Raw genomic sequence first — 14,105 nt, 5'->3', positions numbered from 1 at the left:
CCGCGATGCGGGCCTCAGAACAACGGACCAACATGGGCGGTGCGGGCTCTACACCGGAGTTACAGAGTAGATAACGCGGGCTCTACTGCGGTGGACAGACTCCCGCGACACAAGGATATTTCAGCACAGGTAAAACTACTCCTAGTATAAAATCCAACACTTGAACTCAATTGGAACACTTTGGCACGTACTGTAGAGGCAAGAATACTGTTAATACTTTTCTTAGGGTTCTTTGAACTTCATTAGTCAAAGATTACTTTTGGGTATGTTTAATTATTCATTTTTAGTGTTGAATTCAAATATGAGTGGCTAAACATTCTAGGGTTGAGGCCGAAGACATGATTACACTTTGATATTCTTTATCGTAGTTTCTTGTTGGATATCGTATGGATTATTCTTAATCTCTTGTGCTTATTATTTTGATGAGTGGCCACCATTAGAATAAACCTCTATTCCTATATGAATTCGGGATGAGAATCATAGGATAGAACGAAGAGATTTAGGAGCAAGGTTCTTATTTTTTTATAAAATAAGGGATGTCAATTAACATTTAGGATAGGGATATACCTAGAAGCCTTGTTTGATTCACTTGCAGAAAGATAGCTTCATGTATCTAGTTGGAATATTGCATCCCCGCTTAATGATGTAGTTGTAATATCCAATTTAGGTAGAAGATTAGAGGACGGGAGACCATGATCATACTATAAACCTTGGGAATCGATAACCTGATAATCAACCAAACTACAATATAAGAATAGGGATTTGTAAGATTGTCGAAAGTGTCTAAACCCTGGAATTCTCATCAATATTATTTACAACCCCTGCTTATATTGCTAGTGTTGCATATTGTTATTTCCTAATTATTTATATTTTACTTTGAATCTTCACAATCTTCTTGATACTTTTAAGCACTTAATACATTCTTGTCAGAAACTAAAGTTGGTTGAATTGCTAGTTGCATAGTCCTCGTGGATACGATATTCAACTATTCTAGTAACTATATTACTTGTACAATCATGTACACTTTCATGTCCATTAGACCGCAATAAGTTTTTGGTGTCGTTGATGGGGACTTTTATAATTAGTAATTTGATCAATTTTTGGTTCTAGATAATTATTTTTAAGTGTTAACGACTTGATCTTAGTGGCTGACTTTTGCAGGACTAGATGAATACAGATCTGACGAGAGATAAAGAGTATGTAGAGCCTTATTCAGAACCAAAACGGTTATTTCAACAGAGGCGAAGAGCTCATCATCCAATTCAGCAGGTTCAAATGGCGGAACAAAGAAAGCCTAATCTTCTTGATCCAACTAATCCAACTGATCCAGTTGATCCAAATGCCAGACATGTTCCAGCACCGGTGATTCCATTTGCCCCTGCTCAAAAAACTACTAGACTTGTTCATGAGATAACAATCCCACTCACAAACGATGTTACTAATAGCATCCGTAAGCCAGAGTTAGGTGGTCGATTTGAATTAAAGAAAAATATGGTGCAGTTGCTGAATTCGGCCAAACAATTTGCTAGATTTTCACATGAAGACCCACAACAGCATATACAGACCTTTCTAAAAATCAGTGATACATACATTCCTACTGGGGTAAATACTGATTATGTCAGACTGACTGTCTTTCTCTTTTCATTAATTGGGAAAACGAAGGGGTGGTTACATACTGAACCATCACTCTCTATTACTTCTTTGGAAGATTTGGCTCAGAAGTTCATTATTCAATTCTTTTCATCGGGAAAGACTACACGTTTGAGAAACAAGATTCTGATTTTTAAGCATAAAAAAAAAAAAGAAAATCTATACTAAGCTTGGGAGAGATTCAAGTGTATGCTCAGAAATTGCCCTCACCATCATTAGTCTAATGATATTTTGGTTCATACTTTCATTGAGGGGTTGGATCCAAATACCAAGATTCTCTTTGATTCAGCAGCTGGGGGGCAAGCTATTGAGAAAACATATGATGAATTATATACACTACTGAATTGGATTTCACAAGGGAACCTTGAATGGCATGCTGACTCGAGGAGTGCTCTTAAAAAGGTTGCAAGTGTATTAGAAGTAGATTATTTCACTGCGTTATCAGCTTAACTTGTTGTACTACAAAATTAGATTACTAATCAGTTCAATAGTATGAAGTTAGGGGTTGCACAGCCAGCATCTCCAGCAAATGCAATTCAACAGGCAAATGCATGGTGTGAAGTTTGTGGTAGTAGTGAGCATAGAACAGATTAATGTGCGGTTTATCCAAATTTTGTTAATTATGTGGGCAATACTAATCGTCAGGGATAACAAAACTTTGGTAACACCTATAATCCAAACTAGAATAACTGTCATAATTTCTCATGGGGTAGAAATCAGGCACAGAACAACAATCAGTATAAAGGGATGGTACAACAAAATCAACAACAAGTTCAAAGTAATCACAACTCAAACGAGCAACTTAGAGGAGATGATGAAGCAACTTCTATCTTCTCATGCATAGTTAGCAATAGACGTGAAGAATCAATAGTTGATTATGAAGAATTTGGAGATACAAATTGGTCAGATTGTAGGAGCGCAGAACACTAGGTCCTAGTGAGGTCTACCTAGTGATAATAAGTAGAATCCAAAATAAGTAAATGGAGTCACTACTAGGAGCGGTTTGCAGCTAAAGTAGCAGGAACCAGAGCATGTAAGTCTCGCAGCTACTGATGTTGATACGAAAAAGAATAAGGAAAAGTGGTAGAGAAAAAAACTGCAAGTAAAGAAACACATGTAGAGAAGAAGACTTTACCTCTACCCTTCCCTCAAAGGCTTAGGAAGCACAAAAACGAGACCAGTTATAAGAAGTTTTTGGAGCTTTTAAAGAAGGTTCATGTCAATTTTCCTCTTGTTAATATTTTACAGAGTGTTCTGAAGTATGCAAAGTATGTGAAAGACATAGTGGAAAACAAGAATTGTTTGACAGAGTATGCTATAATAACACTTACTGAGGAGTGTACATCTAAGATTCAGAACAAATTGCCTAAGAAGCTGAAAGATCTAGGTAGTTTTACTTTGCAAATCACCATTGGGCAAGCCATCAGTGCTCGGGGTTTATTTGACTTAGGGGCGAGCATCAATCTCATGCCCACATCGTGGTACCGAAAGATTGGTCTTGGGAGTCCCAAACCCACTACTATTATCTTATAGTTAGCTGATAGATCTCTTGCTAGGCCTAACAAAATTATTAAAGACGTATTGGTGTAAGTGGGATCACTAATTTTTCCAGTAGACTTTGTTATTCTTAATTTTGATACTGACCTAGCCGTTCTATTTATTTTGGTATGTCCATTCTTAGCAATTGGGAAATACCTTATTGATGTAGCTACAGTAAAGATGACTATGAGAGCGCATGACAAGGTGTAGGTTTTCGATGTGCACAAGGCAATGAAGTTGCCTGCCATATATGAAGAATTGTCTTCTATATCGGTTATACACCTTGAGTCTGAGCTCCATCTTTTATTGTTGATGACCTATTGGAGCGAGCTTTGATGGTACATGATCTCTATGGTGATGTAGAGGCACTTGAATTTGTTTAAGTCATGGATTTGGCAGTAATTAATATGAAAGTGGTCATTTTTGAGCCGTTGAACAAAACAATTGGCCCATCTCCCAAGACATTTGTTGATAAAGCACTGAAATTAGAACTCAAGGCTCTTTTTACTCATTTAAAATATGTATTACTTGGTAACAATGATACTTTGCCTGTGATTTTGTCTGCAAGTTTGTCTGATGTGCAGGTGAGATAAGAGTTGGCAGTTTTGAAAAGAAGAAAGCAGGCAATTAGATGGCAGATGTTAAATATTACACGGATCAATCCAGCTTTTTGTATGCACAATATACATATATGGAAGAGGGATACAAATCAAGTGTGTAGCAACAACGAAGATCGAATCTTATAATAAAAGAGGTGGTACGAAAAGAAGTCATCAAGTGGCTTGATACAGGAATTGTCTATCCCATATCTGACAGTAAATGGGTCAGCCCAATGCACTGCATCCCAAAGAAAAGTGGGATGACTGTGGTGACCAACGAAGCTAATGAGCTGATTCTCACTCGTTTGGTGACTGGTTGGAGGATTTACATTGATTGCTGAAAGGTGAATGAAGTCACCAGAAAAGATTATTATCCTATATACTGTTCATTGATCAAATGCTAGACAGGTTGGTAGGGAAGAAATACAATTGGTTTTTAGACGAATACTCAAGGTATAATTAGATCACAATAGCATCAAAAGATCAAGAAAAGACAACCTTTACCTGTCCATATGGCACGTATCATTCAGACGAATACCGTTTGGCCTTTGCAATGCACCCACAATGTTTCAGAGATAAATGATAGCAATTTTCTATGACATGGTGAAATAATTTATCGAGGTATTTATGGATGACTTCTCTGTTTATGGTAACTCATTTTATGTGTGCTTATAGAATCTAGATCGAGTCTTAACTCGTTGTGAGGAGACGAACCTTGTACTGAATTGGGAGAAGTGCCACTTTTTGTTAAGAAAAGAATAGTCCTTGGTTATAAGGTGTCATACAAAGGAATTGACGTTGACAGAGCCAAAGTTGAAGTCATCAAAAAGCTACTGTATGTTGTGACAATGAAGGGCATGAGGAGTTTTCTTGGGCGTGTAGGATTTTACAGGCGATTTATCCAAGACTTTTTAAGGATTGCAAGTCATATATGTAAGTTGTTGGAAAAATGTCAGAGAGTTTTTGAAGGCTTGAAGAAAAAACTGACTTAAGCACCCATCTTGATTTCTCCTGACTGGGCATTACCATTCGAGTTGATATGTGATGCCAGTAATGTAGTTATTGGAGTAGTTTTGGGGCAGCAAAAATACAAGGTATTTCATTCTATTTATTATGCAAGAAAAATCTTAAATGATACCCAGATAAATTACAAAGCACAGAAAAGAAGATGCAAGCACTTGTTTATGTATTTGACAAATTCAGATCATACTTGGTAGGTACCAAGGTAATTGTTCACACAAACCATCCTGCTATCAGGTATTTATTCAATAAAAAATGCAAAGTCAAGGTTGATCAGGTGGACTCTATTGCTCCAAGAATTTGATCTCAAAGTTCGTGACAAAAAAGAAGCTGAGAATCATCACGTTGTTGTTGATGCTTTATGCATCAATGAAGAGTTTCCAGATGAGAAATTTTTGGCACTTTATATGGTTGAGATTCCTTGGTATGTAGATATTGTGAATTTGTTAGTGTATGGTTTTTACCCTTTCGAAGTTACCAGTCAACAGAGGAAGAAGCTGTTACATGATTCTTATGCATACATATGGAATGAGCCCTATCTTTTCAAATAGGGTGTTGATGGGATTGTGCATTGATGTATTTCTGAATCTAAATCTAATCAAGTTCTATAAAAATGTCATTCATCTTCTTATAGAGGCTATCATGGGGGTGAACGAACATCTAGAGAGGTGCTACAATCAGGTTTCTTTTGGCCAAAATTGTTCAAAGATGCAATTTCCTTTGTAAGAGGGTGTGATCAATGTCAGCGATTAATTACAATATAAAGGCGCCATGAGATGCCCCTAAACAACAGTCTTGAGGTTGAGGTATTCGATGTTTGGGGGATAGATTTTATGGGACCATTTTCACCATCATGTGGAAATTTATATATCCTAGTGGCAGTCGATTACGTATCTAAGTGGGTAAAAGCTACTGCCTTCCCTATGAATGACTCGAGAGTGGTGATGAAGTTTGTGAAGAAGTATGTCTTCTCTCGTTTTGGTATACCCAGAGCTATTATCAGTGATGGAGGTACGTATTTTGTTAACACTTGGTTTAAAAATATGTTGGCTAAATATGGTGTTAGGCATAAGGTAGCCATGGAATATCACCCGTAAATCGGTCGCTAAGTAGAGGTCTCTAATCAAGAAATCACGCAGATATTCCAGAAGATGGTTAATGGACAGCGTAAGGATTGGTCGAAAAAGCTAAATAATGCACTATGGGCATATAGGACAGCCTATAATAAGCTCATTGGAACCGCTCTATATCACTTGGTATATGGGAAAGCATGACACTTGACTGTGGAGCTTGAGCATCAAGCATATTAGGCAGTTAAGAAATTGAATCTCGATATGAAGGCGACTGGTGAGAAGAGATTACTCAAACTAAATAAACTTGGTGAGTTTCATTTTCATGTTTATGAGAATGCTAAATTGTACAAAGAAAACACCAGGCAATGGCATGATAAGTAGATTCTACATCGAGCTTTTGTACTTGGATAACTTATTTTACTATTCAATTCAAGATTGAAGTTGTTTCCAGGTAAGCTAGGGTCCAAGTGGTCTGGGCTATTTGAAGTAGTGAGAATGATGAGTCATGGAGCTGTTGAGCTATGAAACAAGGAGAAAAATGAAAATTTTATGGTGAATGGATAGAGAGTGAAGCAGTATTAGGCTCATCTTGGTGATCGACATAATATGTCCATCACCTTTGTAGATGAGTGAAGATTGAGTTGGGTCATGCCATGACGTTAACTAAGGCACTGTATGGGAGGCAACCGACAAATGTAATGTAATAGCGTAGTTTATTTCTTTGTTGTTAAAACAAAAATAAAAACAAAATAGAAAAGAATGAAAAATATATAAAAAAAAAGGTGTCATGTCACGACCAAAACTAAGGCGCTGAGTGAGAGGCAATTCACTTTTTCTTATGTTATTTTGTCGCTTTTCTTTAAGTGTACAGGAATGAATCCCTATAGTTAAATACTCTTCTCTCACTTTTGTTCTCTTCACTTAAGCAAAGAGGAGCATATTCTTCATCTTCTTTTAGACCATTGAGGTAAGTACTCCACTCTTCATTCCTTTACTTATTTGGATTGCAAGAAATGATGAAATGTTAGCCCTACTTGGAGTTTATAGTTGATTTTTACTGTGGAGATATGATGTTGTACTACATGAATTATGAGAATATTTTTAGTTAGTGCTTATTCATTGATGTAAGAAACTATTAGTTAATGACTTTTTGTGGCATATTACATTTATAGGCTATTTGTATGAATGTAAATTGTTCAGAATCATATGGGTGGAGTAGTTGGACCTTGATTAGTTTGTGAGATGTGTTTTGATGATGAGGGAAGTCTAAGTACCTTGCACTGGTCCCGTTGTACTACCATATTATCAATTAAGTATGGGATGGTTTCGCAAATCTCCGTACACTTAGTGCTTGTTATGATGTTGCGATAAGAGTGCCATTGGACAAAGTTTATATGAAATCATGCATGTCCGTGTGCAAATGTGTTGCCGTAAGAAAATGTATGAGTACATATTGGTGAAATCATCTTGCAATATCAAATTATATACTTTTCAAGTTATGTTTGATGAAGTTAGGATTACTGTATGTATTATATTTTAAAAGAAAGATGATTTTAATTTGTTGGGATATATGGGATAGTGTGCTCTGCATATTGATAATTGCGGGAAAGTCTGAGTACCTCAGTTTTTCTACCCACGCACTTGGATTAGCAACTATGTATGGGGTGTCTTAACCACTCTTCACACACTTAGTGTTTGCTAGTTCAACATGCTCGCCCTATTTGATATGGTTTCTTCATGTTTTGTTTAATAGACATATGTCTAGTTAACAAAAAAAGGGCAAGGCCAAGGCAGGACCTTCTGAGTTAGCAAGGAAAAGGAATAGACAAAGTTGTAGTGCGTCTCACCCTCTACTTCTTTCACATGGTCAAGCGAGGAGGTATGGCACTAGATGGGTTATGGAGGCTGGACATAAATGATATTCAAAGAATGATGAGTCTAAGTATACGGCTGAGCAATTCATTCACTGGGAGAGAGAGTTTTCCAGTATTGTACGCCGGATAGAAGAGTTACACATGGACTTCTTGTTCGCATAGCCTCATGAGTGCAGCTTGAGCCTTGTCAGGGAATTCTATGCTAAATGGGACCCATGAGATAAGGACTCAGAAGTCAAGATACGAGGATAGGTTGACACTTTCACTGCGCATTAATTGAATATTCTTCTTGGTACTTCTGAAGTTGATATTGAGCCGCTGAAGTTGATGAATATCGAACCACCATATGCCGATATTCGCTATTTGTTGTACAGCAATCACTCGACAGCAAGATAGAACAACAAGAAAGAAAGAGGCATTCACCTCATATTACCCTTCAATCAGATGAACAGGGAGGCTCGAATTCGGGTGAAAATTATTTACACTTGTCTCATACAGGTGACACACCTGACTGATGTGACACGTGATAAGGTATGTCTTATTTATGCCTTAATGCATGATGATATTGATATGAATGTAGGTGCAGTAATTTTCTTAGCTATAAAAAGGACGTGTCTTCGTTTGGAGTAAAGGTATGGCTTTAGGGGCTTACTGACAAGATTCCTACGAGATCAGAGGGTATAGTAAGAGGACCTGTACTATAGGCTACTTGTGGACACCTACCCTATTGATGTATCCCATACTAAGGAGAGTCCAGTTTATAGTTGTGCATTGACTATGCTCGAGCGTCAGGCTCGGAATGATAAGATCACTGCCTGAATGTATAGGCTACAAATGCTTCAGTTGTGGATTGGTGGGCATCCATCTACCCAGCAGGAGATTAGAGTTGTAGAGTTGGACTATTTTCTTGGTCATCATGTGAGAACCATGCTGCGGATAGACCCTGATTTCATAGAGTCGATTAATGATGATATGTTTACTGAAGAGGAGCGTCGACTACGTGATTCAAATTTAGAGTTAGAGGAGGTAGATGTAGAAGATAATGATCTAGACTTGGGAGTGGAGGCTTATGGTCCAGAATTTAATGATGATATGGATAGGATATGACCAGGGAGTTGCTCCCCACCTCGTACTCGACTTATTTTGCAAGAACTGGGATAGTGCTTTATTTTAGGTGTGTGGTGGTGGAATTTCATTCTTTGTACTCTATTTGTTTTATTTTTTTGGATATTTTTTCTTTTTGAGTATTGACAGTCACTCATTCTAGCTAGTTGGAACTATGGTCTGTAATAGTTAGTATTGATGGAATTGGCTCAGTAGTAGTTCATTTTTGTGTTTTGTTCTTTGTAGTTAGTTTTGTTTTAAGTAGGAGTAAAATTTTTGTTTTTTCCCGCAAAGCAATTCATAATAAGTCATCATAGTTAGGTACCCTCCCCTATCATGGATGGATGACGACCGTCTTAAGGGAAGTTAGTCATATCGTAGGAAATTAGAAATTGAAGAGAACCAAATCACAATTTTAAGGAGGAATGCTTTGTGTTGAGCCATAAGGTTGTGTGACTTGAAACTCACTTGATTTGAAAAAAAAAAACATGTCATAAATTATTTAAAAAAGGGAATTAGTTTGAGACTTAATCTTAATAGGAGTGATTTTCGGTTTGTTAGCTTAAAGTTGAATTTGACAAGTGCAAGATCGGAATCCAATAAGGAGCCGGCTTGAACCTAGCATACACCAAGAGTGAGAGAGGTTTAGTTATTCTACATGCATAGTAATGTCTAGAACTTGCTCGGCGTATTTACGAAGCAAAATAAAGAATGTTGGGTATAGGAAATGATATAGGCATTTTTTTGATAGCCAAGTTTATACCTTCTTTTTACCTACCCTTGTGTATAATCCTAGTTAGCCTTATTGAGCCTTTAGCTTATTCTTTGGTAGCCTTATATGTAGTTTAATCCCTTATTTGATTGACCTTAATTTGATTCAAAGCTCCTAAGCACTTTAAGTGTACAATTAATTAAGTAGGAAGTTGGGAATTCAAGTAGGAAAAAGGTGAAAGTAAAGCCTTAAGTAATAGCTATTGGTATTCAAGGAAAAAATTTGTTTATAATATGTGTTGAGGTTGGGACTTGAGTAATGTAAAGAATAAATTTTTTTTGTTCAAATTGAATAAGTTGTGTACATAGAGCACTCCCACCGAAGTGTAGGTAAGTGAGCTTAATGAGATGAGGGAAAACGAAAGAATGGGATAGAAAAAAAGGGGGTTGTAAAGTGGTCATTAAAGGTAAGTTGAATGACATATGTGATGTACTAAAGCACTTAGGGAGATTAGCTACTATTTACCCAAATAGTTTCTACTTGTTCCTTAGCTTATATTATAACTTTGAAAGACCTAGTTGATCTTTTATCCCAATATTTGACTAGTGGAGTAGTACACTAAGGGCAAACTTATGGTTCATTATCTATCGTGTATGAGTTCCTTGCTGAGACTGAGCAGTTTGTTTCCTTTTGATATCCCCATTCTGTTATGTATTGTAAGATTGAGGACGAATATGGAAAACTTTCTTGTGGTAAAGGTGCATGTGGAAGATAGTCAGGTGACGTCTAAATGTTCTAGATTGAACAACTTTGTTGAGTTTGCCAACAGACTGAAAATTACCTTTTGAGGTAAGGCTGTTTGAAAAGAGTAGTTCCATGTTTTAGGGAAGTTAATTGACATGTTTTGATGAAAAAATCTTTATTCGGTCCATGAGTGCTCAACACAAGTATTTTACCTAGGTTGTGATGTTAAGCTTAATTGATATTGTGTTGCTTGAAGTGTTCGAGGACGAACAAGGTTCTAAATGTAGGGGGGTGATCTTGGGCATATTTATATGTCCAAGAACCAATATTCACCCATAATAAGCCTAGTTATATGAGCTAAAATATGTATTTCTATTGTGTTTGGTGTGAAATTGCATGATTTGAGCTAATGGATATGATTAGTAATGCAGGATGGATTATTGATGAGTTTTGACTTAATAGGATGCATGACAGAAAGCAAGCGAAAGATTGATGAGATGAGTGGAAAAGATACTTGCAATGAGCTTGGAATGCTGAAGCACATAGAGGAGCAAAAGAAGTGTTTTTACCTGAGTGAAATTTTTGGATGCAATTTCTAGTAAGAGCGGGCGATTAGCCCGTGACGCAGGCCCTGGAGCGGGGGGTCTTTGCCTTAGTAAAATAATTGAAAACGACTTCCAGTGATAGCAGGAGATTAGCCCATGACGCGGTCCTCATAGATGCGGACCAACACGGGCAATGCGGGCTCTATTTTGGCATTACAGAGCGGGAGATGCGGGCTCTACTGCGGTGGACAGACTCCCACGATGCGGGGATATTTCAGTACAGGCAAAACTACTCCTAGTATAAAAGCCAACACTTGAACTCAATTGGAACACTTTGGCACGTACTGCAGAGGCAAGAATACTGTTAATACTTTTCTTAGGATTCTTTGAACTTCATTAGTCAAAGATTACATTTGGGTATGTTTAATTTTTCTTTTTTGATGTTGAATTCAAACATGAGTGGCTAAACACCCTTGTTCTGGGGTTGAGGCTGAAGACATGATTCCACTTTGATATTCTTTATTGTAGTTTCTTGTTGGATTATCGTATGGGTTATTCTTAGTATCTTGTGCTTATTATTTTGATGAGTGGCTACCATTAGAATAAACCTATATTCCTATGTGAATTCAGGAGGATAATCATAGGATAGAACGAAGAAATTTAGGAGCAAGGTTCTCATTCTTTTATAAAATAAGGGATGTCAATTAGCATCTAAGATAGAGATATACCTAAGCCTTGTTTGGTTCACTTGCAGGAAGATAGCTTCATGCATCTAGTTGGAATATTGTATCCCCACTCAACGATGTAGTTGTAATGTCCAATTTAGGTAGAATATCATAGATCGAGAGACCATGATCATACTATAAACCCTGCGAATCAATAACCTGATAATCAAATAAACTACGATAAGAATAGAGATTTTTAAGATTTTCGAATGAGTCTCAACCCTAAAATTTTCATCAATATTGTTTACAACCCCTGCTTACGTTGCTAGTGTCGCATATTGTTATTTCTTAATTATTTATATTTTAGTTTTAATCTTCATAATCATCTTGATACTTTTAAACACTTAATACATTCTTGTCAGAAACTAAAATTGGTTAAATTGCTAGTTGCATAGTCCTCGTGGGTACGATATATGACTATTCTAGTCACTATATTACTTGTACGATCGCGTGCACTTGCATGTGCGTTAGACCGCAACAATACCATACAGACAAAAAAGGCCATATGACCACTGCATGTCAGCGTCCACGTAAAAAATACTCCATTTATCAACTTATTTTTTGTATATTAAAATCTGATCATCGAACTTGACTTTGTTACCTAGTGAAGATTTTTCTCAGTGTAATATAGGCTAAAATAGATTCTTAAGCCTGTTAATCGTAAAATAGGCTATAGTATAATGTGAGTAGTTATAAGTTTTGTAGCAGAGGTCCTTTGGCTTTCAGTTAATTTCCTTACTGTTTTCGGGATAGTCTTGTAGAAATTTTATCTAAAAATATGATTCAGTTAAAAGATAGCTTGTTTCATGATATTATAATGTGAGATCATTTGTGTTTTGCTAGTCAATCTATTTATGTGACAATTATCCTAAATAAACTTATTAGATTGTTTATTACAAGTTATAACAACATTTTTCAGTAATGACATTGTAATGTGAGATCATTTGTGTTTTGCTAGTCAATTTATTTATGTGAAAATTATCTTAAATAAACTTATTAGATTGTTTATTACAAGTTATAGCAATATTTTTTAATAATTACTAGACTAAAGAAATAATTGCAAGTTATAGCAATTTTTTAGAATTTTTTTAATTTAAATATCCGAAAAATTATTTGTCTAATATTCATATTATTTCTTTATTTATAGCATTTTAATATTTATCACTCTTCATTAAATCTTTTAATAATTATGGCAAGTTATATTATTGGTATCAATGATTTTTTTAAATTTTAATAATTAAGTTTCAAAGTTTGTTCACAATTTTAAGGAATCAAATATGGTAAATATTTTTTTTTTTACATTGTAGTTGATTTTTTATTTTTTATTAACTTTAATAATTAACTTACTTTCTACACTTTATCACGTTTTACAGTGTTTTTTACCGATAAAAGTCATCACTCTTTACCATATTTTTTTCCATATTCTTTTGAGTTTCATGCGTATGAAATTTGGATTTCCCAATATTCACTCATACGCTTGGATTAAGAGTTCTTCACTTTATTTTTTTTATTTTTTTTAGACATGCCAGAAAAATGCAAATTTGATTCTACTCCTAATAGAAAAAACCCTAGATTAATATAAAAAAAATATTCTGATTATTCTATCTAGACTCTCGTTTGATTTGAGGTGTGTTACCCCATCTCCATTATCAAAGAACAAGAAGAGGGTAGTTGAAGGTGAGTCTATATCGTATAATCAAAGAGAAATTTTGCCGGTCAAAATTGATTATGAAATTGGTTTACTGAAACAATATAATCGTTTAGAAAAAAAAGAGTGTATGAAGATGGAAACTCTTAACGGACGCACTAAAATAGGAGAAATAAAAGCGATTAGAGAGAATTGGAGGGTAGGATTGATATCAATTATTAAGGTTAACTATATTTAAGGAAGGAATATTGTGGATTACTTATATTAAATCTATATTTTTGTAGGATTGATTGTAGCAGTGTGTTTCTTCTTCTTTAATATCTTTTGATTTTTTTTATTCTTGTTCCTGAAACATATCAACAAACATCTATTGTTTCTAACCAAAACTTTTCATAAAATTTTGGTATTTTTAGTCGAGATTGTATTCCTTCAAATTGATATGAAATAACAATTTGAGTATTTTACGTAAAATTTAAAAAAGACTTTTTGATGATTTCTATGGAGGATTTTGATTGATTTTGAAGAAATCGTATATAAATTGATATCAGGTGGTTGAAGAATTTTACGTGAGATTGTATGATTGATCTTGATTCAAAAAATTAAGCACATAATGTATGGAATAGATATATAAATTGGTATCAGCTAAATTGACTATCACAATCTATAATTATCAGTTTATATATGTATTTCATACATATTTCATACAAATGTAACATGTAAGAAATCACTTTAGAAACTGATTCCATTCAATTTATAATCTTAAGTATATCTTTTTAATTGAAATCACAATCACATTATATTCATTTCATATAAATATAACATGTAAGAAACTATTTTATAAACCTTGAATGAAATATTGATATTTCATATTG

General features: G+C 35.2%; 1 non-coding gene across 1 annotated transcript; it reads right to left on the bottom strand.

Moving 5' to 3' along the window:
- Positions 1-1,758: 1,758 nt before the first annotated feature.
- On the bottom strand, positions 1,759-1,868 carry LOC124897330. Its single transcript, XR_007054052.1, has one exon. It is a non-coding gene; the product is annotated as a small nucleolar RNA R71 (small nucleolar RNA).
- Between the last annotated feature and the right edge of the window lie 12,237 nt (positions 1,869-14,105).

Source organism: Capsicum annuum, chromosome 3 (assembly GCF_002878395.1).
Source record: "Capsicum annuum cultivar UCD-10X-F1 chromosome 3, UCD10Xv1.1, whole genome shotgun sequence".
In the NCBI taxonomy this organism is placed as follows: domain Eukaryota; kingdom Viridiplantae; phylum Streptophyta; class Magnoliopsida; order Solanales; family Solanaceae; genus Capsicum; species Capsicum annuum.
This window is presented reverse-complemented; position numbering and strand designations above follow the sequence as displayed.